Source organism: Delphinus delphis, chromosome 4 (assembly GCF_949987515.2).
Source record: "Delphinus delphis chromosome 4, mDelDel1.2, whole genome shotgun sequence".
NCBI classification, from domain to species: Eukaryota; Metazoa; Chordata; class Mammalia; order Artiodactyla; family Delphinidae; genus Delphinus; species Delphinus delphis.
This window is the reverse complement of record NC_082686.1, coordinates 60,638,966-60,666,958: the sequence shown is the minus strand read 5'-3', so window position 1 is coordinate 60,666,958 and position 27,993 is coordinate 60,638,966. Positions and strand designations below refer to the sequence as shown.

The window sequence follows — 27,993 nt, the reverse complement described above, 5'->3', positions numbered from 1 at the left end:
AACACCTTTCGATTTATTGTACTGCCTTTAAGTCTCAAACATATTATAAAAGTATTCTTTTTCCTCTTTCTCTTTTTGTAGCTCTTCTCTTCTTTCTCACACCCACTACTTTTTCATTGGAGTAACTCCCTTCCCAGATGGGAACACAGTGAGATTTGTCTAAGGTTTATCAGTCTTCCTTCCCTGCTATGATATTTTGTTTCACTTAACTGACTGATGTCCTCTGGGGACCGGGCATTTTTCTGATGAGGGAGGCTGGAGGGCTTTGGGGGTTTGTCTGTTCTTCCCTTTTGGTTTCTGCCTATCAAATGGTTTTAAAATGGATACAAAATGCTAGAGAGCACAGCATTAGGCATTGTGAGGTTTCTGCTAGAGGAAAGCGAGATCACGTGTGTGAGAGGTAGTGTGGTGGTAGGTCTGAGTGTTCTTAATACAATAAGGAAAGGTAAAAGTAGGAGGGAGAGAGGATGGATCTGAGTAGGAACTACTGAGGTTCATCTCTGTGTGTTTGGGATCAGTATCATTCCTTCATCTCTGTGTGTTTGGGATCAGTATCATTCCTTTAGGTCACACTTTACTTCTGGATGGTAAGGCCATATGAAATTGGTTCATTTAATTTTACTAAAGGTAGGAGGTGAGTTTTTCCTTACTTTTTATAAAAGATTCAGGCTATTTCCTAGTTTGTTTAACTTTCTCTTATGTGTTAGCTATTGAATTTGGGATTCCTTTTGTATGGAAAAATCTGGTGCATAAAGATAAAAATCAAAGCCAGGAGAGTTTTGTCTGGTTTTTCAGGTTTCATTGCCTGAATATGGCTCTGTGTTGTAACAACGGAATGATCAAGATCACTAGGGTTGTCATATCTCTGTATGTATGATGACATGGGGACATCTTTTGTTGTCTTAATATGAATAATGACTAAGCTAGCATACATTATTAAAGTATTTTGTAAATGTGTCTCCTTTCAGCTTTTTTCTTTCCTTGAAAGAATCTATAGCTCAGATAGATATGTTTGCGGAATATAATGAAAATTGGTCACAATATTCTAGTCTTTAAGCAGGATATTCGCACATGTATTCATACATATATTTTTTCTGTCCCTCTTCATATTTTTTTAACTTTTTTATTGGCATATAAGTTGATTTACAATGTTGTGATAGTTTCAGGTGTACAGCAAAGTGATTCAGTTATACATATATGTATCTATTCTTTTTAATATTCTTTTCCCTTATAGGTCATTAAAAAATATTGAGTATAGTTCCCTGTGCTATACAGAAGGTCCTTGTTGGTTATCTATTTTATATATAGTAGTGTGTATATGTTAATTCCAAACTCCTAATGTATCCTTCCCCCCTTTTCCCCTTTGGTAACCATAAGTTTGATTTCTCCTTTTTTTTTCCTAATACATTTATTTATTTTTGGCTGCATCAGGTCTTCGTTGCTGTGGGCGAGATTTCTCTAGTTGCGGCAAGCGGGGGCTACTCTTTGTTGCGGTGCATGGGCTTCTCATTGCGGTGGCTTCTCTTGTTGCGGCACACGGGCTCTAGGTGCACGGGCTTCAGTAGTTGTGGCACACGAGCTTCAGTAGTTGTGGCGCACAGGGTCAGTAGTTGTGGCTCACAGGCTCTAGAGCACAGGCTCAGTAGTTGTGGCGCACGGGCTTAGTTACTCCGTGGCATGTGGGACCTTCCCGGACCAGGGCTCGAACCCGTGTCCCCTGCATTGGCAGGTGGATTCTTAAACGCTGTGCTACTAGGGAAGCCCCACAAGTTTGTTTTCTATGTCTGTGGGTCTATTTCTATTTTGTATATAAACTCATCTGTATCACTTTTTTTTTTTTAGATTCTACATGTGAGCGATGTTGTATATTTGTCTTTCTCAGTCTGGCTTACTTTACTTGGTAAAATAATCTCTAGGTCCATCCGTGTTGCTGCAAAAGGCATTATTTCATTCCTTTTATGGCTGAGTAATATTCCATTGTATAAATATACCATATCTTCTTTATCCATTCATCTGTCAAGGGACGTTTATGTTGCTTCCATGTCTTGGCTATTGTAAATAGTGCTGCATTGAACATTGGGGTGCATGTATCTTTTTGAATTATGGTTTTCTCAGTTATAGCTGAGTGTGGGTTCCAATAGGCAGTTTTGTATGTGTGTACCTGATTATCAAAATGAATTCTGCACCATGTAAAATGTTTCTTTATAATGTAATTGTAACATGATTAATCATCTGTAGCCAAGCACTTAATTTTGGTGGGTAGTTCTGTATACAGAGAATCATTTAGAATACCCTGCTTTTCAAATGGGTTTGCTTGGATTTAAAAGAAAACTTAGACCTCTATAGAGGAGCATTTTCTTGATTGTCCAAAATAGTTGGAGCCATCTGGTTATCAAAGAAGTAGAGGAAAACATCTTTGAGTAAAACATCTTTGGCCTTTTTTTCCTGCCTCAGTTTATCAGAATATCTTCCAATTCCATCTCGGTGAGTTTTTTTGCACTCTCTGAACCATACTCAGGTTCAGAATTGACCTTTCAATGCCCAATGAATGCCAGCCGATTCTATTCAGCCCCCTTTTTTGGTTGTAACCACGTCACAGAGAACATATAGCCTACTTCTAGTTTTTCTTCTGCAATATGGGATCCAGGCTGAGGAAGCGCTGGCAGGCCTAAACTTTCTATTCCCAGGGTGTTCAAGAATCTAGGAGAAGATTTAAACATTTTCTAATTTTTCAGAAGTACTTCACAACTCTTTTAACCTGGCTTCTCATTTCTATTGGCACAATAGATATTTTTAAATGTTGCAAGAACCTCAGTCACTGACTTACCTTTTCAAGAAGAATCATTCTAGTTGTGCCTGGCACATCGTATCTGCTTCATGAATATGTTTTGGGGAGCTGCGGTGGCTGTTCCCTGTTAGTACTTATGCAGGTAAGCAGTAAGCAATGTGAGTAATAAAGGGGTAAGGTGAAACCAGATGCAGCACTCCAAGCTTCAGCAAGGGGCGACCACCCCATTTTATAAGAAAACCCTTATTATCCTGTCTCTGTCTTTATAAAAATAACAAATTGCAGAAGGATATTTTATATCTTTCCTAGAGGTCCTTTGTAATGGTCAGTGCTGCACAGACCATTGGATCATTTAAAAAACATAATTTTGAGCAAGGTACTTTGGTAATCCTGGTTAAGTTTCATATGAAAATGTGTTAGGGATATAACGATTCTGTGTCTCAAATATACTCCTCTTACACTCTGCCACAGGGTCCTTTAAATCTTGGCTTTTCTCATTTTCTCTAGGCAATTATTTTTTAGACTTCTTTTATTTATACAGGTCCTAGGATGATGACAACCGACAAATTTTATATAGAATTCTTCTTTTATATATTGTTTCATTACTTTTAGCTACAGTAATTCCTGATCTTGCTAAATCGATTTTGGCTTAAGTTATTATGCTGGCTATTTTCAAGGCCTCATTCTGGTGTTGATATTGGGGGTGGGAGGTGATCTCTGGTAAAACCACCTATGGCGTCTCCATTATATCAGCAGTGAAAAGACATGCGTGTGGAATTATTGGTAGACTGCTGCTTGTTAGGGAAGCAGTCTTTAAAATGCAGATTATATAATATTTGGGGATTTTGTTGCTCCACAGTAGAAGCTTTTTAAATGTTAATTTGGGGTTTGTTTTGTTGTTCTGTGACTTAGCATAAAAGGTTTTGGTTTTGAAAGGTTTCAGTTCACTCATTCCAGTTGTCTTACAGGACTTGGAATATAACACTATACATTTATTTATACTCATGAAAGAGGATAAGGCCAGTAACTCACAACTCATGAAACCAGGGGTAAATAATCCATAGCTTGTTCTACCACTATTGCCACAATATTTATATCCAGAACACAAGTAACAAACAACCCCAAACAAGGAGAAACCAGTTTGTTTTTATTTACAAAATGTTTAATCAAAAGTACAGTAAAGTTCAAATGGAGCTGCAAATCCTGGTGGTTCACAATGGTTTGATTTATTTTTTTAAACAGACCACAGATAATTAACCATAAAACATAACTTTCTCAACACAAGTTACAGTGAATTACAGAAATAGGCAGCAAGTCATTCACAACTGGTTGCAACTGGTTAGAGCCTTAAAGTTAAGCACACAGGCAGCTACAAAAGCACTTTCTCAGGGCACAGTTGTATTTTCATTCCCAAAGGGGAGCATCCTTTACTTTTTATATAGTATCAGTGTGTCAGTGGCCTGAGTGAAAAGTAAATGGGGTTATTTTCTATGATTGTCATAGATTTATTAAATACCTAGCAGCAACAGTGCTCTTTTCATTTCAGAATGTTTCACCATCACTAACTGGATTTTCCTCGTGACGTTGCCGTCTGGTAAGCAACTTTCATCATCTCTAAATGGCGGTCCAAAATACTGAGGTACAAAGAAGCCAAGTATATTTCTCCTAACCTCAGAAAGACTTAAACCTAAAGCTGTGGTGAGTCCACCACCTCAAGTATTAAATCTGAACAGAACGTATTTTGACATTGGGGAAGGGTACCTATTTCATATCCTATTTGTTCACTTGAAATACCATCATTTAGAATGATATGAAACATGATCTTGAGAACCTGTTGTCACAGAGTTCAACAAATGGTTTGCAGTGATTTTGCTACACTGGGGTGGAAGTATTCAGGGGACACCTGAGTGGACAGAGAAGGTGATTTGGTGAAGTTGGGCACTGATGTTTCCATGTGGAACACTGGATGTTTTGGCATTATGCAAACAAAACCCTCCAAACATATTCTGTGATGCTTTGAACTACATGCTATTATCCAATGATATGCTACACATTTGACGTGCATTTACTTCATGTGGATCAGCCTTAAAATCAGACGTGAACTGCTCTTGTGTGTATGCACAAACGAAGGGGACGTGGACAACCCTCGCCACTACCACCAACATTACCAATTAAGTAAGAGGACCAACACCAGGGCTTCAAGCTAGCCTAGGTTTGAAACTTTGAGGTCTATGTGTCTTTTAGCGAGAATTGGTAAAGTTTCAAAATTCAAAGTTTCTAGAATTCTTGAGAGTTCAGTGGCTGGGAGGAGAGTGCAGGTCAGGACTGAGGGTATATTGGTAGAACATCATCAAGTCAGACAGAGCTTGAAAGAGTTGAGTTTGCTAGAGATTGGCCTACATAGAAATGCACTGGCAGATATACCAGAGAGGGGAGGAGTAAAGGGGTGACTTACCTGGCATCTGAATATATTCTCCCTTGCTCTAGCCAGGCCTATTTAGTCATGAGCATCATATTCATCCAAACTTTTAGCATCTACACTCTTGACTTCACTTTATATGAATTTGCATAAAATGAGGAAAGTAATCTCTTGGGGTAATACAGATAGCTTTCTAGCAGAGACTTTCCATATCCATTACACATAATCCACAGTTGTCTACTGTATTTTTGTTTCTAATTCTGTTGTACATCTATCTGTCTTTCTGAGTGTACCCATCTTGCCAGCGAAGGGCACAAGCCTTTAGATTGTAACTCCCTACTCCCACTCCCAAGCTTTACTCGTTATACTGCCCCAAAAGAAAGAGTGAGAATGTTAAGAACTCAAGGGACAGCTCATTTGGTAACTTTTATTTGTCATTCCCTGCATTCATTGCGAAATGATCTCATCACAAAATGGCCTGAATTTCACACTCTTTCTGGCTTGCAAAGAAGCCAGTTCCTCCCCTATTTCTATCCAACACACAGAAAGCTCTTTATGTTTCTACGATCAGATAAAATCTGTATTGACATTTCTTTTCCTGTGGGTGTATTTCACTTCTAGGTATGAAGATTTAAACTATCAGGGCAATGCTGTATGTTTGTAGTTTCTCTGTTTTAGTAAATAAAAAGCTCCTTGGGAAAGGAGAGCACATCTTATCCACTAATGAATAAATATTTATTTTCATTTAAAAATGATACATGCTTATTAAAAATAATTTGGAAAAACACACTGGAGTAAAATGAAGAAAAATTAAAGTAATTATTTCTGTAATTTAAATCCAACCATTAATAACCATTTGATATATTTCTTTACGCTCATTTTCCCCTGAGGATATATTTTTTAAAACATGCTGTAATCATACTTTCCATATAATTTTATGTCCTGCTTTCAAAATTTAACCTCAGAATTCTACATGTAATTACATAGTCCTTATAAACATCATTTTAAATAAATATATACTATTTCTGAAGAGGAATAGCTTACTTAACCTAAATGTCCAACAAGAATATTTTTTTTAACTTTTTGTTTCCATAATCTTACATATAAAAAGTAAATGAATCAGTCAATAAATAATGAGTAAACGAATGAAAGTTCAAATCAGTATAAATTTTTAAAATTTTTATTATGAAAAATTTAAAATACATGAATGTAGACAGAACACTACAATGAACCCCCATGTACCCATAACCCAGCTTGCACAGTGATTAACTCATGGTCTATTGTTTTCCCGTGCTACCACCATGTTATTTTGAAGCAAACCCCAGTCATTATAGCATTTTAGTCCATCAATATTTCAGGCCCATCAGAACTTTTTACATTTTAATGTTAAAAACATTCAGATGAATAGTTCTAATCATTGTGTAGAGGAGTAGTTTTCTTCTGAGTGTGCTGTCATCACATTTTCTAAAATGTAACAATTGATCATAAAATCTCATCAGTGTGTTTCATAACATTCTTAGGCACATCTGTAAGCCAAAGGATAATTTGGTTGACTAGAGAGACATTTTACAGATTTGGCTAGGTTTCTTGGATGAATTTTTTTTTTTTTTTTGGTATTTTTTTTTACTTGACTCAAACTTAGGATGATAATTTGCATGCCAGATCGATGCAGCATTAATTATACTCATTATTGGATATACGTTGTGTTATATACAATTCCATATTTGAGGTGAAAGGAAAACATAGGCCTTTAACTACTCAGAAGTCCAGCATGGCTGCAGCCAACCCATCCTAGATAAATATGGTGAAAATACTTAAACCAAATGTAACACTGGATTTAAATGTTTATAGTTTTTTAAGATTTATTGGCAGAAACGGAAGGTTTCCTCCTAAGGAGGTACTTAGGAAGTCTGTAAAGGGAGGAATTATCCATTAATAGTCTGAATAATTTTTCAGAAAAGCACTATGTTTGGGGAAGTGGGCGTGGAGGGAGATGGTGCCTTGCAGAACAAAGGGCACTCACTGCCTGTGTGCCTGTGTGTGTTACTCCAGTTTATCCTGAGAATATTTAAAGAACCTTCTGTGGGTCAGTTTCCCATGGCTAGACCACCTCCTTTATACCCAGAGCCACAAGGAGGAATGCTTCATGCAAGTAGGTTGTCTGCAGAAGACCAGTAGTGAAGGTTTTATCCTTCCTGGCTGTCTTTGACCTGCAGGTCAGTGACTGTTCCAACAGGTGTGTTCCACTCATCAGAGATTCAGGATGTGAGTAACTGCGTAACGTCCTGCATCAGTATAAACTGGATTTATGTGTTACTCACGTCTATTTAATCTTAAGAGCACATTTTCCATTGGCCTCGAAAGTGAGTAGCTAAGAATACTGATGTGCCTAACCCTTGGGGAAGGAAAAAAAAAAGAGCTTCCCCACTGCACTAAATCTCTAGAAAAATATGAGGGTTTACAGTATGGACACATACAAAATATTTTCAAACAAAGTTGGTGGAGGAAAGCACATGGGAAAGAAAGAAAGAAAAGAAATAACATAAGCAATAAACTATCCCAAGCAAACAGAAAGCATCAGTAAAAATTGCCAGACTGGATGGTGTAAACAGTACAAACTATTTTTTTCTTTCCATCTCATTTCTTTTTCCCCTCAGTCTTCTGATCATTTCTGTTTCTCTTTATCCTGGCCTGGCATTACCATCGTTAAAATGTCCTCAAAAGGTCAGGGATGTATCTGACAGCTTGGCGTTGAAGCAGGCGTTCCAAGAAAAGATAGGTAGGAGCTAGCTACTGTACTATTTTAAAGCTGCAAGGATATTTTACTGTAACCCATAATACCCCTATTTTAAAACAGTTAACCTTTTCATCATTATTTTAAGATTGATGCTGACAACACGACAACTGAAATAAAGGTGTAAGTCTTCACTTTTTCCTGCATCCTCTTCTTACATGTGGTGTTGGATTACGTAGCTCATGTCATATAAACCTAGAATATAAAGTAACTTTTATAGAGAAGAGTAAGTTTACCAATAGTTCTTTCTAACTAAAGTATTATTCATTATGCCCAAGTGAACCTTAAATGTCTCATCACGACAACAGCTATTATTATTATTATTACTACTACTACTGTGATTAATGATAGTGTTCACTTCTTGGTGTATGTGTGTGGCATTTTCTTATGCTTGGCCTTTGGGTCTGGTGTTTGTTCCATTGTTACGTTTGCTATAAAACAGCACTTCTTGGAATAAAGTAGTATTCAATATCCTCTACCTCCTTCTCTCTAGTTTAGTTCATGATCATGGTTGGATGATTCTGCTTAGATAGGGCAGGAAATCCTTTGAAAATCCCCCATCAAGCCAGGACTTTCATTTTAGACTTAAATACAGATAGTTACAAAAGAAAAAAAAAAAAAAACGTTTTGTTCATGTCATCAGACCTATGTTTCAAGAAGTTGGCATATTTTCTGGATAAACTTTATTAGACACGTAACACACCATCATGCACAATTAACATAAGGATGGGAATTACGGCATTCTTTTACTGAGATAACTTTGACGATTCTGCTTTACCTGGAGTGGTGAGAGAAGGATGAAAACTCCACTCAAGGCAAAGATATTCAAGGAGATGATTTTGTAGCCAGCTCAGTCCTTTCACATTGGAAATGCTGAGAAGTCTCCGTTTTTTCACCCTTCACTAGCGATTACTCAAAGCCTGTGATATAAAGAACTTCCTTTGGAGATGGTCTGTATTTGGGGGGACTGATGCATTAGCAAACCATGCTGGGCTCCATAGAAAATTGGTTTTATTTGTTCTATCCTACTCTATAAAATATTCTTAAGGTGCCGTTGATGTATACTTTTTTATCAAAAGCAATTTGCTTTCTAAGTTCCTGATGGCCATTCTGTGAATCAACCTAATGTATTTGTGGTGTGGGGATCTGTAACCTCTGAATGCTAAGTTTAAAGACCTTTATAATTACTTATTTAAAGGCATTTTGGCCCTTAACTCTTTCTCTCTCTTTGTCCACAAACAAGTTGATTGGCTAATCATATCTGTATTTTTATTTTTGTTGCTGCACGCATTGCACATAAAACAGGAAAGAGGAAAGGCTATTTGTAAAAGGTAATTACAATGACAAAATTGTACTTTCTTTAACTGTTCTCATTTTCTGTTTGATTACATCAAGACCTGCACTCTAAGAATTGTGTTTCAGCTTTGCTAGGAAAATGACAAAGGAGAAAGGTAAATCCAGTTCTATAAAGTGATGTCAAGCACAACTTTGGCACAGCTACAAATATCAGTAGTTCATTCAAACTCTATTCCTCCACTCTGGTAGGACTTTGATTTCCAGCCATCCTTTGATAAGGATCGAGAGCAAGGAAGAAACAGACTACTTTTGAGACTTGGAGGTCTAATCTTCTATGAGGACATGATAGGTCTAGTAGATTCTTAGGAGCCTGAGTTATTTCTGGGATGGCTTATCCAGCCCTTTGTAGAATCAGAACTCACACCATTTTCTGCAAATTAAATAAAAAACCCATATGTTAAGTGAATCTTTAAGATTCTTTCCAGATCACCCTTTCAACAAACTTTTGTTAATGCCAGCTATGTGACAGGTACATGTGAACCCATTTCTTTTTTTTTTTTCTTTACCTTCTTACTCCTTATACTCTATTTATTTATTTTTCACGTAAGCAAGGAGAAAGCTCCTTATAGTTTGTAAGGGCCCTGTGCATATTTGTATCTAGCCAAAGATTCAGTCCTTTCCAGGAACTCGGGTTGTCAACCGGTGATCTTGCCTTTGTCTTGCCTTGTAGTTCTGCCTGTGGCGCCTGTCACTAGCAGTCAAATAAGGACAATTTTACCATTCTCTCCTGCTGCTCTAATTTTTTTTTAGTGCCGGTACATGAATTTGTTATTCTTTATAATTCCCTTTGAAGTTGGAAATCCAAGGGGAATCTAAAACTGACCAGATGTTTCTGCTGCTGGAGAGGGAAGAGAGTAAGGATTAAGTTTAACGAAAACTTGGTCTCTAGGAAAAAAAAAAATCATTTCAGCTGGAAATCATCATTAAGTGTACTCATTTGCTACATATCTATTAATTTACATTTACTAGTTCTTTATAGACAATATCACCTATCAATTTTCTCTGGGGGAGGGAAACATCATAAATTTTGTGAACAAATACGTTCATGTTGTGGTTCGCTCAGGCCTATTTCTCTTTTAGAGTTTTAGTTCTATTGCCCTACATATTCCCCTCACCTGCTTTATGCTTTACAGTGAGTGTTTTCTGTTATTGTTGTCATTGTTGTCCTTGTTGTTGTTGAAGGATCATTATCAAGTCCCATCAGACTGGGAGGCCAATTCTGCAAACTTTTCTAAGAGGGTGAGGTCAATGCATCCTGTCGTTAGGGAGGGAAGGAAAGGAGACCTGCCAAAGTGCTTAGCCTTTATGGAGAACTTCATCCTCTTTAGAGATCTGTAGATCAAAACAAGAGCAAGAGTGATGAAGACCTTCAGAGTAAAAAAAGAAAGTCTTGTGGTCTTTTAAGGATTCAGATAATATTGCAAACAGTGTGAATAAACAGGTTAGGAGATGGAAAATTATAGTTAGGTATACGAAAACACAAAAGAGAAAAAGAAAAGCTGTCATTTGTGAGAGGACATTCATGGGGCCTCTCAGATTAGACGTCCAAAGCTTCAGGCCCTGGTGTAAGAGGAAATATGATTAAAAAATAAAATTGGAGAAGAGTCTTAGAAACCAATCAGGATGTTTTGGTGGTGTGCTTAGTACTTCACAAAAGTGTTGGATTTAGAGATGGACTTTTTATTTGCTCGCTTCTTGCACAGCATCTGTCATACTATCCCCTTGCATTGCTCTCTGGATTTCCCAGGTTTCTCTAGGTTTCTGGGAGGACAGAGAAATCTGTGAATAACTACTGTGCACCCCTTACCTTGCTCAGTGGATTAAACATTTGGAAGCATTCCCCACACCTCATAAGGGATGAATACTCACAACTCAGGTTCTATTGCCCTCACCTATCTTGTTTTTAAATAGACACTCTGCATCCTCAGTAATTATATTAAGCTTCTTAAGCAGCACATATCAATTTCATATACCATTTTAAGCATTTTTTCAGCGTTTTGAAAGAGAGAGTAGGGGAAGAGACAGAGAGAAATCACTTAGCAGCTGATTCACTTATTTTAAGCAGCTTTCCCCATTTGAAAATATAAAAAATTCAGGTCCTGGAACATTGGGTGATTTGAATGTTCTATAAGGATTTGAAAAAAGATTTTTTTGAATCATATGTTCTACATTCAGGGACCCAGATTTTCAGTTTAGTCCTTTAAAAAAAAAAAAAACAGGTTAAAATAAGGGGGTTTCAATCTAAAGTTTCTCTTCTTTTTCATTTTTCATTATTATTATTACTATTAATCAAAGCAGATGGTATGAAAAGCATTTTTGTTGGTCTCACTGATGACAGAGCTTAACCTAATAGTCCAAGACTTGGAACTTGGTGTTTCAATAAAGAAAACACTGTTTGAGGTATTTTCCATTCAAATCAGCATCAAAAGTTTTTAATTAACACCATCAGAAATTAATGGACTAAATGCAGTTCAAGGTTCCTACATACCCCACTACTGGGAACGAGACAGCCAGAGGGACCCACTGAGCACGTTTGTATTTTGTACTGTGTTTTTATTTACTCACTGAGCAGAGTCCCAGCTGCATGTTACCAGCAGAGTGAAACCTATGAGGGCCCCTCCACCCCAGCACTTTCACTTTGCTCACTGATCATTGTCCACAGTTCCTCCTGATTGTAATTGGTTAGAAAGTTTGAAATTAGCAAGTCCTTGTCAGTGCAGAAGAGTTTTGAAATCGAGGCTTGATACAGCCATCAGGCCTGCAGAAGCCTAATGGCTTGCTGGGTGGGTTAAGAGCCTCAGAGCCCTGAGCACTCTCATCCTCAGGCTTGGCCCCAATCACCATCCACCACCCTCCAGAGCTCCCTGTCTTAGACGTCGATGGTTTTATTTGGGGCCTTTTCTTTTCCATCACTGAAGCCTCTGTCAGGATGCACAGACTGGACTGACTACTGGGCATGGGGAAAATAAGAGCAAATGGAATAAAGAGTGAAGAAGAGGATCAAGGAAAAGGGAGGAAAGAAAAGGGGAAGAAAAAGCATAAAATGGAAAGGAAGTGGATATGAGATGGAAAGAGCTTTGTAAATATTGACATTTGGCTTCTGTGCAACTGGATTTGATGTCTCAGAATGGAACTCACCGACGGAGCCTAAATGGTCCCTGGGGCTCTTTTTTTTCTCCCAGAACTTTTTTTTTTTTTTTTTCGGTACGCGGGCCTCTCACTGCTGTGGCCTCTCCCACTGCAGAGCATAGGCTTCAGACGTGCAGGATCAGCGGCCATGGCTCATGGGCTCAGCCACTCCGCGGCATGTGGGATCTTCCCGGACCGGGGCACGAACCCGTGTCCCCTGCATTGGCAGGCGGACTCTCAACCACTGCGCCACCAGGGAAGCCCTCTCCCAGAACTTTTTAAAAGACTTGCCCACTTGTGGTCAAAGGGATGCTACATATGTTCATATAAGAGTCCATAATGTACCCGTCCACCACGTTTTCTAGGGATTAGGAATACAGTCATATCCTTTATACATTATAATAGAAGAATGAAGGGCCTATAAATTCTTCTCCTGTAACCATAAAATATCTATTGTTTAACCTTATGATCTGGGCCCCCAAACCAAAATTCTCCAGAAAGCTCCTATGCTGCTTGCTAAAGTGCAAAATAAACTCACCTTCAGCCTTACAGCAACACAGGAACTGCTTGGGCAAAGTTAACGAAAGTAGATATTGTCAGCAATGATGAAATGTTTATAGAAGCTTAAAGATCTTAATAACTTTCTATAAATCTTCTCATTTATGTTGAAAGCCTTCAAGCTTAATACATTTAGATGCAACCCATCACCTTTTCTTATTTCTCCTCTACTTTAATACAAAACAACAACAACAAAAAAATGCAAACCAACTACAACAGCACAGATAACATTGCCATGAATTCAGAATGTCAGGAAATTTTCAGTAGGCCTAGTCATGAAAAAATGATGCAAAAAAGCATCACCATTTTTAGAAAAGCTCCCTAAAGCAATTCAAAGCTTTCTCTCCTGAAACACAGGGAGATCGACATATATCAGCTCCTGGAGGGTAATTGGTGAATGAGTGTCAGGATTTTCATAAGAACTGCTAAGAGTCTGATCTTGACATCATAGCCAGAGAATCAGGTAAGCCGATTAGCAAATCATCATTTTTCTGTTTCTAAGCTGGGCAGTGTCAGGATTTACTATCCCAAAGTTTGACTTCTTGCGGGAGTCAGAGACACTTTACATGGAATATAATTTAGTAAAAAGATGTCAGTCTAACCTTTCCCCGGACCATCCTTTAGATCAGGTTGTGCTAGATCAGATTGCTCAGTGTCTATGCTCCACCCCCAGACGTCTTTATAGTCTGCTTTAGCCGGTATGTGGGACATATCCCTCAGCTCACCTGTAATTCCAGCCACATTGAAGCAGTTCAGTGTTATCCCAGACTCGGCCTCTGTGTTGGTCTTCCATTTTCTGGCCCAGGGCCTTTTCCAATGCTGGGAGAGCTCAATAAATCTACACTGGATTGGGGAACTAGAATGGCAGCTTAATTCCCTGCGGGGGCAACTCTCAACCAAAGGAGGAACAGAGGTGGAAAAGAAATGTTCCAGCCTCCATTCCCTTCAGATGACACCACTGGAGGCATTATATATGTATCTCAGAGATCCTGTGGAATTGTACTGCTGTTGGCCTCTTTGACATATCCTTATTATTGCCAGTCCTCCTCCCTGACTCACTCTCATCACTCCTTCACTACTGCCTTCTGAGGTCACCTTCCCAATTACTATCTGCACCAAGTCCTCGTCTCAGACTCTTCTTTGGATGGAACCCAAAATGAGTCAGGTAGTCGGAAGACGTTTTGTTTGTTTTAATCAGTCAGTTCACAGCATCTGCTTCTCTGCTGTCTACTACCCACAATGAGCTATTGCCCATTCATAGCCCCGTTCCCAAAGCTAGATAGAAGCCCAGTTGCTCACATCAATAGACTGTAACATTTGGAGGGAGAAACGTTGTTGTTGTTTATTTTTTTGTGGTACGCGGGCCTCTCACTGTTGTGGCCTCTCCCATTGCCGGAGCACAGGCTCTGAACACGCAGGCTCAGCGGCCATGGCTCACGGGCCCTGCCGCTCCGCGGCATGTGGGATCCTCCCGGACCGGGGCACGAACCCGTGTCCCCTGCATCGGCAGGCGGACTCTCAACCACTGCGCCACCAGGGAAGCCCGAAACATTGTTTATTCATCTGTGGTCTCCTATATCTAGCACTACCCTGACACATAGTAGGTACTCAATTAATGTTTGTTGGATGAGATACGTAATCTGCACAGGGATTTTTATTTCCAGTAATAAGAAATACTGGTGTGTTTCAATCATGTGAGATGCATTACAGCAAATTTGTTGCTATTAATAAATTTCTGAAGTATGTGATTTATTCTTTTAAAAATCAAAACAAACACAAGACTGTCCCTATAATAAAGTTATACACCTGTGTTTTCTAATATGCTTTATTAAATGGGAGAAAAATGGGTTATGTTTTAGTTTGTACTCTAGAAATTGCAAATAACCCTAGGTAACTCCATGAGAATGTGTTAGAATCTAAATATCATCTCTCCTGTACGTCAAGGTGGGGAAAATAAAGTTGAGTACTTCAGAGTCATACTGTAGGAATAGTGGCAGATACTGAAGTGTCTGATCAAATTCAACAGGCTTTTTAATGACTCTTGTTTTGGGGTATTTATTGCTGTGATTATGTGAGTCTAGTCTGAAATGAGACATGGTGATGTCCTGTTGATAGCTGTTTTCTAGATAGAAATCGAAGATCCTCTATATCTATAATTGGCACCAGGGAAGAGTCTACATTCTGTAAGAGAGATTAATGAAGTGCCAGAACACAAATAACAATGAAATAGAAAGTTCAAAACTTTCTTCCTGCATCTCAGTGTCCAAGACATGAAATTTTAAAGTTATGTCCAGGGTGCGGTGACCAAGATGATCACCCTAACACCACAAGCCTCCTTCTTTTTAACCAATGTCCCACTCTGGACTGAAGAAGAAGGACACTTCAGGAAAAGGGATCTTAATTTCCCACGTAGTTTATTTTGGCCCCATGTGAGTACAAAAGGACCTGATATTGCGTGTTAGCTGTACTCCTCTGAGAAAAAATAAGATTTTCTTCCCCACTTTAGGAAATTTCTTCAACTTTTATTCTAGGAAGATTAAACTATTGATGATTACTGAATCTGTCCAAAAACAAAAAAACCCAAAAAGTTTCAGGAAGAAATGGTGATTTCCATTTACTTTCTCAACATTCTTGCTGACACCTGGAGAACTGTAAAATTATAAATATTTAGAAACATTCCCTTCAAGAAAAGTCAACTATCTGATCTGCTCTTTTCCAAAGTGGACTTATTTGGAATTTGTACTATGCCCTGCAGCAGTTTTCTAAATATCCTCATCTTTTCTCTAGTGATTATTGATCAACCTCCTAGGAAACCCCTTTCTACGCTAATGTTGTTTTCCAGAAAAATATCAGCTCAGTTGTGAAACATCCAAAAGGAGGCTCTGAGACAGTGATTATAGTGGCTGATGCTGTTTGTGTTCTGAAGAGTTTGTGGTTTGGTATAGTGTGTAGTTTGCCAAACTTTGCAGAATGGTTATTGATCCCCTCAGGGAGGCCTAGTGGCAACTGGAGCTCCAGGGGTTAGTCATATCTAGCCCAGCAGAGCCTCCTCTAAGGCTCCAAATCCCTCCCAGTTCATCCCAGCAAGCAAGCAAGACCAATATTACCCCTTTCTATGTGTGCCATGACATGAAAAAGTTTGGGAAGTGCTAGTGTTATGGACTGAATGTTTGTGTCCCCCCAAAATTCATATGTAGAAGCCCTAATTTCCAACATGGTGGCAATAGCCCCATGCTTAGAACTTTATTTAAGCCATCACATTCAATACCCTTGCAGACTAATAAGGCAGTATAGCATGATAGTTAAATTCTGTGGGCTATAGACAAGAAAGTCTATACAACACTTACCAGCTTTGTGACTTTATGGGAAAGTTTATTATCTTCTCTTTGGCTCAGTTTCCATACTGCACAGTTATAACAGTAATAATAATAATATTACTTACCTCCAAAAAATTTGCTGTAAGGATTAAATGAGTGAATATATCCAGAATGTTCAGAACAGTAGTAAGTACTCAATAAATATTACCTATTAATTTCTATCTTTTGATGCCTACATTAAAATCCCACTCTTCCTTGAACCCGTCTATTAAAATATATATCCACATTGATTTCAACTTCTTTGGTTTAGAAGTAGATCCTAAGAAGAAATAATGTAATATAAATGGAAAAGTCTAAGGCCTCTATGCTTTTTTTTTTTTTTTTTTTTTTGGCGGTACACGGGCCTCTCACTGTTGTGGCCTCTCCCGTTGGGAGCACAGGCTCCGGACGCACAGGTTCAGCGGCCATGGCTCACAGGCCCAGCCGCTCCACGGCATGTGGGATCTCCCCAGACCAGGGCACGAACCCGTGTCCCCTGCATCGGTAGGCGGACTCTCAACCACTGCGCCACCAGGGAAGCCCCCTCTATGCTTTTTAATTTTGGCCCTCCAGCCTCCTAATATTGTGGCCTCTGGGAATTTGATTAAGATTCTCATACTCAGTTATGTTTTTATTTAAAATGTGTAAACATTAGCCATCTTAGTGTTTTTATCAGAATTTAAATGAGATAATATGTTTGGAGTCTACAGTCTTGCCTGGACAATAAACAGTTTTGTAAATGTTAGTCTTTTCTCCCTTATGGTGCTATAAAAGTGTTTTGTTTGTTTTAGCATATATATGTATCTATTAGTATCTCTGGGCAGGTAATTCATATATTTCTGCCAGTGCCACAGGCGCTCACACATTAGTCTGAGACAGTCAATAAATATCTATAGGCTGTACAGAGGCAGTGATATTAAATGGTGAGCTGGTACAATTCTCAGTTTATCACAAGTTTTCCTGCCTCTAACATGGTATGTACTCTTCAAATGTCCCATTGTTTTATTCAATAGTGGTAAATACAAAGGATTTTTTTCTTGGTCTGTTGATTTGTAAAAGATTTTTATTCAAATGAAGAGAAAATTTTTTATAAAGCAGTCTTTAGTTTCTACTAAATGTGAACATATAGAATTGTTGAAATGAAAAAGAATAGAAACACAGTTTTCAGAGTGATGCTGATATTAGTTGATGATGCCAAGGCACCAATGAAGAGTGTATTTTTAAAATTGAATATGTTCTTATTTCTTGTTTGTTGATTTTAAAGGTTATCTAAACATGTGAAGAGAAAAATCAAATTTTTCCAATTTGAAAAGAACAAAAACAGCTAAAACCTTCTTTTAAAATTTCGAAGCTATTATGAGACTATTACAGAAAAAAGATTGTACATGAAAGAATTTTTTTTTTAAATCAGGTTGCTTTGCCTTTCTTTAGTCACTTCAAAAGTCTTTGTCAGATATGAAAAAGAAATATTCTCAAAATGAAGAGTAAATATAATTAAAATGGTTCCTTGCCTTGACATATAAGCTTCTTATCGGCAAAAATCTTTATAAATTTAATACCATGAAACTTGGGTTTAAAAGAAGGCGTAAGAAAGAGTGGGCAGGGAGGGAAAGGGAGAGAGGAAGAAGTTTGATTTTTTATGAGTTGACATAGAAATGATGGTAAGTGAAATTATATTAAATCCTTAATTGCTTTTGATGAGAAAATTTTAGATCCGTAGTATTTTCTTTTTATTGCTGGTATTTGGCATGTACCTAGCACACAGTAATCTCTTTTTAATAGTTAACTAATGAATGAATGATATTGGCTAGGCCACATTAGTTTGCTTTAAGCATAATTTTCTGGCAACAGAAATAATTAAGAATATAGTCGATTCATCATCAGGATCAAATGTTTATTGAATACCTACCTTACATTCATTCTTTAGCAGGTGGTATAGGGCTATGGTTAGAGTTTCACATTCTTGAACACTTAGCTGTGTGACCTCTGTGAGCCTCAGTTTCCTCCTGTGTAAAGTGGAGATTTTGAAAGTGCCCAGTTCAGAGGATTGGGGAGAATTGCATGAGATAATGCCATAATGCACTTGGCAGAGTTCCTGACAGTAAGTGCTCACTAAATTTTAGATACTGGTATAAATATTATATTACTTATAATATTATAAATAAATATATTACCCCATAGAATTGTTATGAAGAGTTAATGAGTTAACATGTTATTACAGTGGTACCTAGGACATCTAAGATTTCAACAACATATATTAAACAATTGGAAAGCCCAACACAAAACAGTGAGGATTCATATTGACAGTTTCTCTGAAAAGAAATACAGTCTAATTGGGGAAAGGGTTCATATATATTAAGAGATAAAAATCAGTAATAATGAAGTTAACATTTATTAAACATTGACCCTCTGTTGAGCTCTAATGTGCTTTATTGCATTTAACCTTCACAACAACTACATGACATTTGTATTAATGTTACTGTTTTACACAGGAGGAAACTGAGGCACAGATGTTGGTAGAGTTAAGCACTGCTGGTATCTTGGGTAAATCTCTTGTATATCATTCCAGATCCTGAGCTTTTAACCACAGGTGCCAACAAGTGTGTAAGTGTTCAGGAGGGAAGTAAACACAGATCACTGGCCACTTCGGGAAGAGCTTCAGGGGAAGTAAGGAGCACTGGGCCCTATGGTGTCAAACATTCATTATGTGTCAGAGTCTGGCTCCCTCCATTTGAATCCTGGCTCCTCTACTTACTGGCTATGTGATCTTGCATAAAATTTTAATCTCTCTGTGCCTGTATTTTCTCATCCATAAAATGGGAGTAATAATAGTATTACCTGGCAGAGTTGTTGTGAAGATTTAATGAGTCAATTCCTGTGATTACAGTGGTGCCCAGGACATCTAAGAGTTTGATAAATGTTGATGTTAATATCGTTACTGTTACTGTTGCTGCTGCTGTTGTTATTAGTGACTGCAGTACTTTGAAATTTTTTCCTTCTTAATGAGCTAGCATTTAAAATTTAAAGAGAAGCTAATATTTCAAAGGTGTAGATCACAAGGAGACTTAAAGCATGGTTTTTCTACTTTTGCCCAAGAACTATTCTTCAGCCTAACATGATAGGGAAAGAAAACACATTATGTCAGAGGATTCCATTGTATATTTAGGTGAAAGAAATTCAGTAAGAGAGTATGTTTGCTAGCCTTATGTGTTTTTTTTCTTTGCTTTGTGCCTATCGATTGATATTTCTCAGTTAACCTTCTTAAGAAAACAGTAATATCAAGTAAAAAATTATTGTCATTTTTACTTCTTCTGGACAAAGATTATTTTTAAAAATATGAACACAGAGGCTTTAAAACAGAATCTTGAGAATGTTAGCCCACAGTTCACACTGTCATGTTTAGTCCATTTCATTAAAGGAATAGTGATGTGCTTAGTGGCTAAGTGTGTAGAAATCCAAAAAAAAGGAAAAGAAGTACAGTAACCTTACTCGTGAGAAGAATATGGTAATATTCATTGACAGGGGAGCTACAAGGAGCAATTATCCCAAGCTGTGTCTTTCAGACAGTGCTGTCAGCTTTTCCACGTTGATGAGTGCAGCTGAGCTTGTGATGCACGGGCAAGAAACTCCAATGTGACTAGAAGACCGGGACATTGGCCACCATATTAGCTATACCAAAGGAAAAAGTATATGTAAAGAAAAGATGGATTTTAAAAACATTTGTAATAGAAATGATTACTGGCAGCACTTGACTGGATTTGCCTTCTGCTGGTGACCCCAGCAGAAGCATTTTATCAGATACCCATTTTCTTATGCCCTTTTTAGAGGCCCTTTAAAGCAAGAAGGCTATACCAGAACACCGATATTTTTGATGTGTGTGTGCATGTGTGTTTATGCATGGATGTGTTTAAACACACATCACATTTGGAATGTTTTGTAATGTTGGGGATTAGGTATCACATGGCTTTTTATAAATCAGAAGGCATATCTAATATTTATTATTTCAGGCAAAGAAAATTCATGGCAAGGTCTGGTTTTTTTTATTTTTGTCTGTCTTTCCTTCTTCCTCCTTTAGACAGAGTAAAGCTTAATTTTAGTATTTACAAGATAATTTGAAGTTATACTGATTAACTTTATTTTCTGGTATTCATTCACCTTAGTCTACACCTGTTTTTACACACTCAGTATTGGATTTTTTTTAAAGTGTAAATCTTTGAGGCTAGGAATTACTAATTAAAAATAGAACAAGGTACCACATGCTCAATTCCTCTCCTTGCTTTGTTTCTTTCCATTTCCCTTTCAGTACTCAACTACAAACTTTGTCGCATGGAAGTACCTCTTTACATACACATCGAAACTACTGTGTGTGTGAGCTATAAAACAACTTAAAACTTGTTCAAGGCCCCAAAGCCTGTTCTTCACAAAAGAACCTTTCTTGCCCGATTTAGAAAGTGTTTTGAACGATGCATAACTAAGTAGAGTAACTAAACAATTGCTTTTGAGCATCTGAAGCTTGCCCATTAAGATTTCTATAGCCTTTTCTTTTGCTTCTTGTGGTTTAAGAAGTGATTCACGTTCAGTATATGAAAGTTCTGGGTTCAGCCCCTTGAGCTTTTTAGTGGAAGGGTCTGCACAAAGCGAATCAAATAAATAAAACAAATAATGTAAGAACTGAGGGCAGTTGAACTCATGCAAGTTTATGCACCAAAATATTTTATTCCTGGGAAGAAAAGTTATCTCCTATATATTTTAGTTTCCTAAAATCCCTAGTTTTCTTAGGAAGATACACAGGAATCAAGTTGTTTGTAAACACCTGATTCAAATATTACCTGGAACTTCGTAGAATAACATCAATACCTTTCATATAGGAAAACCATTATCTACCAATAGGGGTGAATTATGAACATATTCCAACTGAGCAAAAGCATAATCAAGTGCATTAATAATGCTAAATTTTAGATGTTGCACTGATGAGATATTTTCTATACAAATAAAAGACCAAAGTGTATAAAATCTCAGGATGTGTGCCTGAGTTAGAATTACAATGCAGCTGTCATTTTTGCATTTCCTGGCTTTCATGAACCATTACTAGTGATCCTCTGTCATTTAAATCAGTGGAGAACATGGATTTATCTTAATTTTCACCCTTTGTTTCCCCTTTCTGTGATAACAGTTATGAGATATGATGGTGTAAAATGTTCCTACTTATAATGGTTTCAGCCTTGTCCCTTGGCAGCCTAAATCTTCTAGCTAATTCACTGATCAGTTAAATAGTTGAAGTTATTATTATTATAATTATTATTTTACATTTATATAGCACTTTCCTCCAAGGGGCTCAAGGCATTTTACACACAGTAAATTACCAAATAGGAATTAATCCTTATATCACCCTGTGGGGTAGGTACAGTCACATAAATGAAATTCTACAGAAGCCTCGCCTGTGTCACAGCTCTCAGCTCTATTCTCCCCACCAACCCACCAACCTGCCTAACTGAAGGTAAAGCAGAATGCTGTTGGCATGGCAGGAATGGCTCAAAGCAAGATCTTTGGGAAAATGGTCCTGTGTCCTTCCTTTGGTTCTTTGAGCTACCCTGGAAAATATCACTAATGAGAACATCTAAGCATACACATCTTGATTTGCAGTTAACAGATTGAAATAAATTTCACCTACATGATTTAATTTAATTCTGACTCAGACAAGTTAGGATGTGTGGTCCTAAAACTTTATTTATTTATTTTTTGAATTTTATTTTATTTTTTTTTATACAGCAGGTTATTATTATTATATGTGGAACCTAGTAAAATGGTACAGATGAACCCATTTGCAGGGCAGAAATAGAGACACAGATGTAGAGAACAAACACATGGACACCAAGGGGGGAAAGCGGCGGGGGGTGTGGGTAGTGGTGGGATGAATTGGGAGATTGGGATTGACATGTATACACTGATGTGTATAAAATGGATGACTAATAAGAACCTGCTGTGGTCCTAAAACTTTAGTGTGTACAAAAATTATTTGGGTAGCAAGCTGCAAATGCAGATTCCAAGGTTTTCTAACTTACAGAGAATCAGAAAGGGGCCCTGAAATTTGTATTTTCACCTCAGTGGATTTTTGAGACAGGTGATGCTTACCTATACTTTGAAAAATTTGAGCTGATTAAGGAAGAATTTAGTCCCCATTCTACAGATCAGAAAATGATGGCTCAGGAAGGCAAGATGTCACAGTATTTGGCAGAGCAGGAACTAGAAACCAAGATTTCAAATTCCAAAACCCATACTCTTTCCATTATGCTACAGTGCTTCCCAGAAAGGGAAAGCAAAGAAAGAAACAAATAAAACAGTATTTAAATGTAAAGGAAATGAGAGAATGGTTCAATGTGCATGTGAAACATTTTGCACTATTATGAACTGGCGTCTCCTGGCTCCTTTGGAACTCCGAGCTGATTTGTGATGCCTGGACAGAGAAGCCCATCATCTATAGCACAGGGCTAGACCAAAGCCTGTTCCTTGATCTCAGAGCTACCTTGTTCGCTCTCGTCAAGGAGTCGCTCAACTAACTCTAATCCAGCGGGTGCCTGATGGATTGTAATGTTTAATTTTTCACCCTGCCCACAAAAAGAGTCCTCTACTTAATAGGTGCTGCCACCAAAATAAAAAGTGGGCTTTGCCAGGAAACCAAGAAAAGCGCTTTTAATGAGCTTCCTGTTTACGTGAGTGGGCCCTTTATGGAATGGGATGGGTTTTACGTTTTTTATTTGAAGCATTCTTACTCCATTTCTAAGAGAGAGAGGAAAAAAATGTAACAGAAAATGGTTATGAACAATTTAACTACTATTTTTCAATTTAGTATTCCATTTGGGATAATTTCATTCATTTTTTGAATTAATTTTTATTCAGTTTTCTTTAAAAAGCAGGACAAGGCATTATAGGAAAAACTGTAGACAGACATAGTGCATCCAAAGTTTTAATTTTCCTCTGAACGTCTTACTCAGAAGTGTCAGAATTCCATGGTGGGGTTTAGAGGTGCTTGTGGGATTTATTTGGGGTTTTCAGAAACCAGAAAAACAGACACGTGGTGTTACTCGTGGTAAAAATTCCCACGCTCTGCCTAAACTCACCATACTTTTCATAGGTGCTACTGTAAATCGTACTGAATTTCCAAGTCCTTCCTTTTCTCAAATGCATGTATCCCTTAGCTATGAATAATAATTATTACTATTTATGTAAAAAAATTTGTGTCTCTCTTTTTACTCTTAGAAATCATCTTCTGTCTCTGAATTTTTCACCTTTTATTTTAAACACTGATTATTCCCAGTCACTGAACAGACAGATTTTATTTAAAAGAGTCTAGAGCTTCGTGCCATGGCAGTATCGTAGCCAATGAGGTTTATCCGAGGCGCGATTATTGCTAATTAAAAGAGTCTAGAAACCTTGTAACAGTGGGTAAGATGGCATCTATCCTTTGCCAGGGGTGGAAGACAGCAACGACAGGAGGGATGCATTTGGAAATGTGATTTATATATGCTTGTAAAAGTACATTTTGTATCCTTCTCTGACTTGGCCTTTCAGGATAGTCAGGTTTGATTCCTTCAAGATTATTTTCTACCCAAGGTGGATGAAGATTTTGCCAGACACTTAAACTATTTGGGGGACCCTCTTTAAGGAAAAGAATACAGAATTATGACTACAAATTAAGTACAGGGTCTTGGGAGGGGCTGTGCAAGTGAGGGGCCCTGAAGTTTAAGTTCCATTAAATTCATAGTAAATCCTCCTCTGCATATCCCCATTTGAGGCTTTCCAGAGGCATTCTTAATAAATATTACTGTTTCATATAATAACAAGATTATTTGAGGATAATGTCTAGGCTTTAGGTTAAAAGTAATAAAGTATTGTAAAAATAATGCAAGCCTAACTACAAACAATCTGACTAACTGGTTCCCTGTAGTATGCATCTCCATTTATTCAGGTTGACCCTAACTTAATGCAGGTCAACAAATACCATTAGTGCAAACATCTCTGCATGTAGCCTGGTATTTCAAGCAATACTTGAGACAATAAACTACAGGACAGGAAAAAAAAATGTCAACAGCTCCTTGAAGTTCTCTGTAATGGGATTATAGCTGTATTATGAAACTAATATCAAAAACTAGAGTAGCTTGAATTTGACCCACTGTCTCTTTCCTCTGAGTTGGAAAAGAGGTAAGAGACATGGCTTCCCCACAGCATTTTGTTTCTACCACCCATTGTTACACTTAACTGCACTGTTTCTTTTTGTTATTCAGTTATTTAAAGTGGAATTCATTTTCCTTTTCCTCTAGAATAAGATTGTAAGCATCTTGAGAGCAGAAATCAGAATTTTTTTTTTTTCTGAATCTTTCACAGTGCCAGAGCTTTCTTGTTTCCTTCCATTTTTCCCCCCCATGTTTAAATCTCTCCCTTTGCCTTGTTCTAGAAACAGTTTTTAGTGGTGGTCTCTTGGTAGGAGGTACTTAACAGTTTTGAAATGAACTGCTATGAAAACCTAAACCCATCACTACCCTCCCCTCCACTAACCTTCTGACGCTAGAATTTCCCCTTAAGGGAGAAAGAGCAAATGTTTTGGAGCTAAATCTAGAAGTTAAAATGAGAAAAAGGAGAAGAAAAGATATTGGTAGCTCAGAAATGAATGACCTTCCATTCTCTTTGTGGCTAAGCCAGTTATTTCACCTTGGATTTCTTCACCAGTAAGAAGTGCCCAGAAGCAACTTCTGGGGTTCTAAGTGGGAATAAATAAAAGCCAATTTTTCTGAGGCCCTCAATACATTTTAACTCCTGGTAACACTAACCAAAATAAAATTCAAAAGCACGAGGATAACTCCAGATGTGAGTAAATTTGTGCAACATCACATACTGGTAGTGTCCAGATGCTCACCTGAATGTCAATTTCAGTCATCCTCTTTCATCGGAAAAATATACATGTTGTCTTTGGCAGTGAAACCTGTAAAAAGAATAAAATGTTGCATATTTGAATTTTAGCCATATTAAAAATAATTTTCACATATTTTATTTTCTTCATTTGCAAATTTAATTTATGTTGGTTCTTCCTTTTGTATGGAATCAACAAACTTTAACAGTGGTGTGGTTCTGAGTTAAATGTTTGCAGAATAGTTGTGGCTGAATTTAAAAATAAATTTCACACCTACCTTAGAGCTTGTGTTGTTCTCCCTTAGCTGGAAATTTCTCCTGTACAGAAATGGTTCTTAAACTCTTAGTTTTAGCCTGATTTACCTTCAGAGAGAAAGAGCGTTAGAAGTGTAGTTTGTGATCTGCATGAATGAATGCATATGGAAAATCCGATCTGTAGGAAAAAAATCTGACCTAGAAAAATGACTTCTAATTCTTCATACCTCATTTGGGCTATCTTTCTTAAAAAAACATGTTTACTGCTTTCTATAAACTGTTTCAAAATATCTGTGTCAGGATAACATTGCATAGTCCATAACTTCTTATTTTTAGACCCCCTGGGATTAAAGAAGAATATTAATCTGATTTACTCAGTAATGTAAAATTATCTTTTTATATTTGGCATAATTAGCCACCAATTATTTGCTTACCCAGTTCTTCCCTTAGCACTGTATCCAGATTTGTCAGTTATATATTCAAAGTGGTATTCCTTCTAGGTGTATCCTTCAACTGTCAGACTACTCCATAGACTGAGTATCATAAATGTTGATGCAGCTGATGGTTCAAGGCCAGTGTTTCTGGTATATAGAATCAAGATGGGGTTTCTCAACACAGCACTACTGACAGTTTGGACCAGAAAATTCTTTGTTGGGGGCAGATCGGTACTGTCCTGTGCACTCTAGGCTGTTTAGCAGTATTCCTGGCCTCTACCCAGTAGATGCCAATAGCTCCCCTCAGTTGTGATAATCAAAATTGTCTTCAAACATGGTCAATTGTCCCCTAGGGATGGGGGTGCAGGACAAAATTGTTCCCCTGTTAAGAAACACTAGATTAGTGGTATACATTACATACAACCAGAACCATTGTTTTTTGTTGTTGTTATTCATTTGCTGTTGTTGTTGTTGTTTTTAATGGAGCACAGAAAAATCTGATCCAGAGGAACTCAGTAATTCTCGCTTGTGAATTTCTTCCATAAAACTGGTTCTATTTTAAATGTTGAATTAATAGGCAGGACACAAAGTTTCCTTTAATGACTTATATGTCAGAGAAGGGGTTCTAAGATTCTGCATAGATGTATATTTTATACTTTTAATTTATTTATTGGTCTCCTTATTATGGTGATCTTTCTGAAAGTCAGACCAAGTTGGCACACTGCTATGACTTAACTAAATTCCCCTTTCAACATTTGCCTGCTTCAAATAATTTAATTGTTGATATTTTACCCTTAGTGCACACAGCTGAAGAGAGATCTTTAGTGAAAACTAAAACTAACAGGTAAATCCATCTTGGCTTTGAGGCAGAAAGATGGCAGTTACACAAAGAGCTCTTCACTACAATGACCTGAGACAGTCCAAGACCTTGAAGTGAAATTTGGAGGTCACCTGCCAAACAGACCCCACAGCTTTGCTTGACTTAGTCAGCCTGATTTCAAATACCTCCAAAGACTCAGAAAAGCAATTTCACATCTTCACATTGGCTGTATGAAACCCCTTAATCCTCATAGTAACCATAGGAGGTAGGTATGTTTTCTATGCCATTCTCACAGGTGAAGAAACTGGACTACTAAGAATTTTAGTAGCTTGGTCAAAGTCATACAGCCTGTAAGAGACGGAGGCAGGTTCCAAATTAGTCAGTACTCCAGAGTTCATGATCTTCTAAAGTTCTTTAAAATATGTTAGAATTTAAAGGGAAACTGATGAGCTGGATTTCAAGCATCAATGAACAGGATATTTATCCAAAAGAATAAATGAAGAAATTAATCAGCCCTTCAGATTTAAGGGAGAGGGATTATCAGAATGAAAAGAAGTACATATTTAATAGCTATGTTATAGTAATACTACACTACTTTTAAAATATATAGCACTTACAAAATTTTCAGAGAATATCTCAGTTCTGTCCAGAGAGTCTCAAATTATTTTATAATCACCCCTTTCCTTTTGAAGATTAAGAGAATATTATTTTGCTTATGAGCATAGTTGGCATACAACAGATGATTTCCATTTTCCTTCCTTAACTGTCAAATAATGCCACCTCTCATTAACATATTTTCCAGAAAACACAAGGACTTAGATGATAGATAAATCAGAGGTTATTATTTTTTAAGTATGCATATCTAAGCATCTTTTTTCCTATACTAAACCCACTAAAAAAATTCCTAAATCTGGAATACTGTGGTTGAAAGAACATCTTGACACTTCTAGCTTTCTAAGCATCAATATTAGTCAACAGATTAACGCCCTTAATTATTAATTTATACCTTGCTACCCATTAAATGTTTAGTAACCACTGAAACATTTGTCACCTCTTTTGATTATTTATAATTTTTTAAAAATAATTCCAAACTGATGCTTCACCCAGTCTTCTAACTTGTTAGCTGGAAGTTAGGCTGTCACAGATCTGTGGCGGAAGAGGAGAAGAGGGGTGGGCAGTT

General features: G+C 37.4%; 1 protein-coding gene and 1 pseudogene across 19 annotated transcripts in view; both read left to right on the top strand.

The window, feature by feature from the left end:
* The window catches only part of ZBTB20 (zinc finger and BTB domain containing 20), a 797,904-nt gene that overhangs the window by 444,356 nt on the left and 325,555 nt on the right, over positions 1 to 27,993 (top strand). For 13 of the 19 annotated variants that reach the window (XR_009519244.1, XR_009519245.1, XM_060010675.1 and 10 more), the window contains one exon: positions 4,335 to 4,382. The exons of 4 other annotated variants lie outside the window; for them this stretch is intronic. The gene's annotated coding sequence lies outside the window, so the exon portion shown is untranslated. Of the gene's footprint in view, positions 1 to 4,334; positions 4,383 to 16,742 lie in introns of those variants that run through there. 2 more of the 19 variants (XM_060010681.1, XM_060010678.1) reach the window with 1 other exon arrangement.
* On the top strand, positions 23,752 to 23,820 carry LOC132425177 (U4 spliceosomal RNA; annotated as a pseudogene).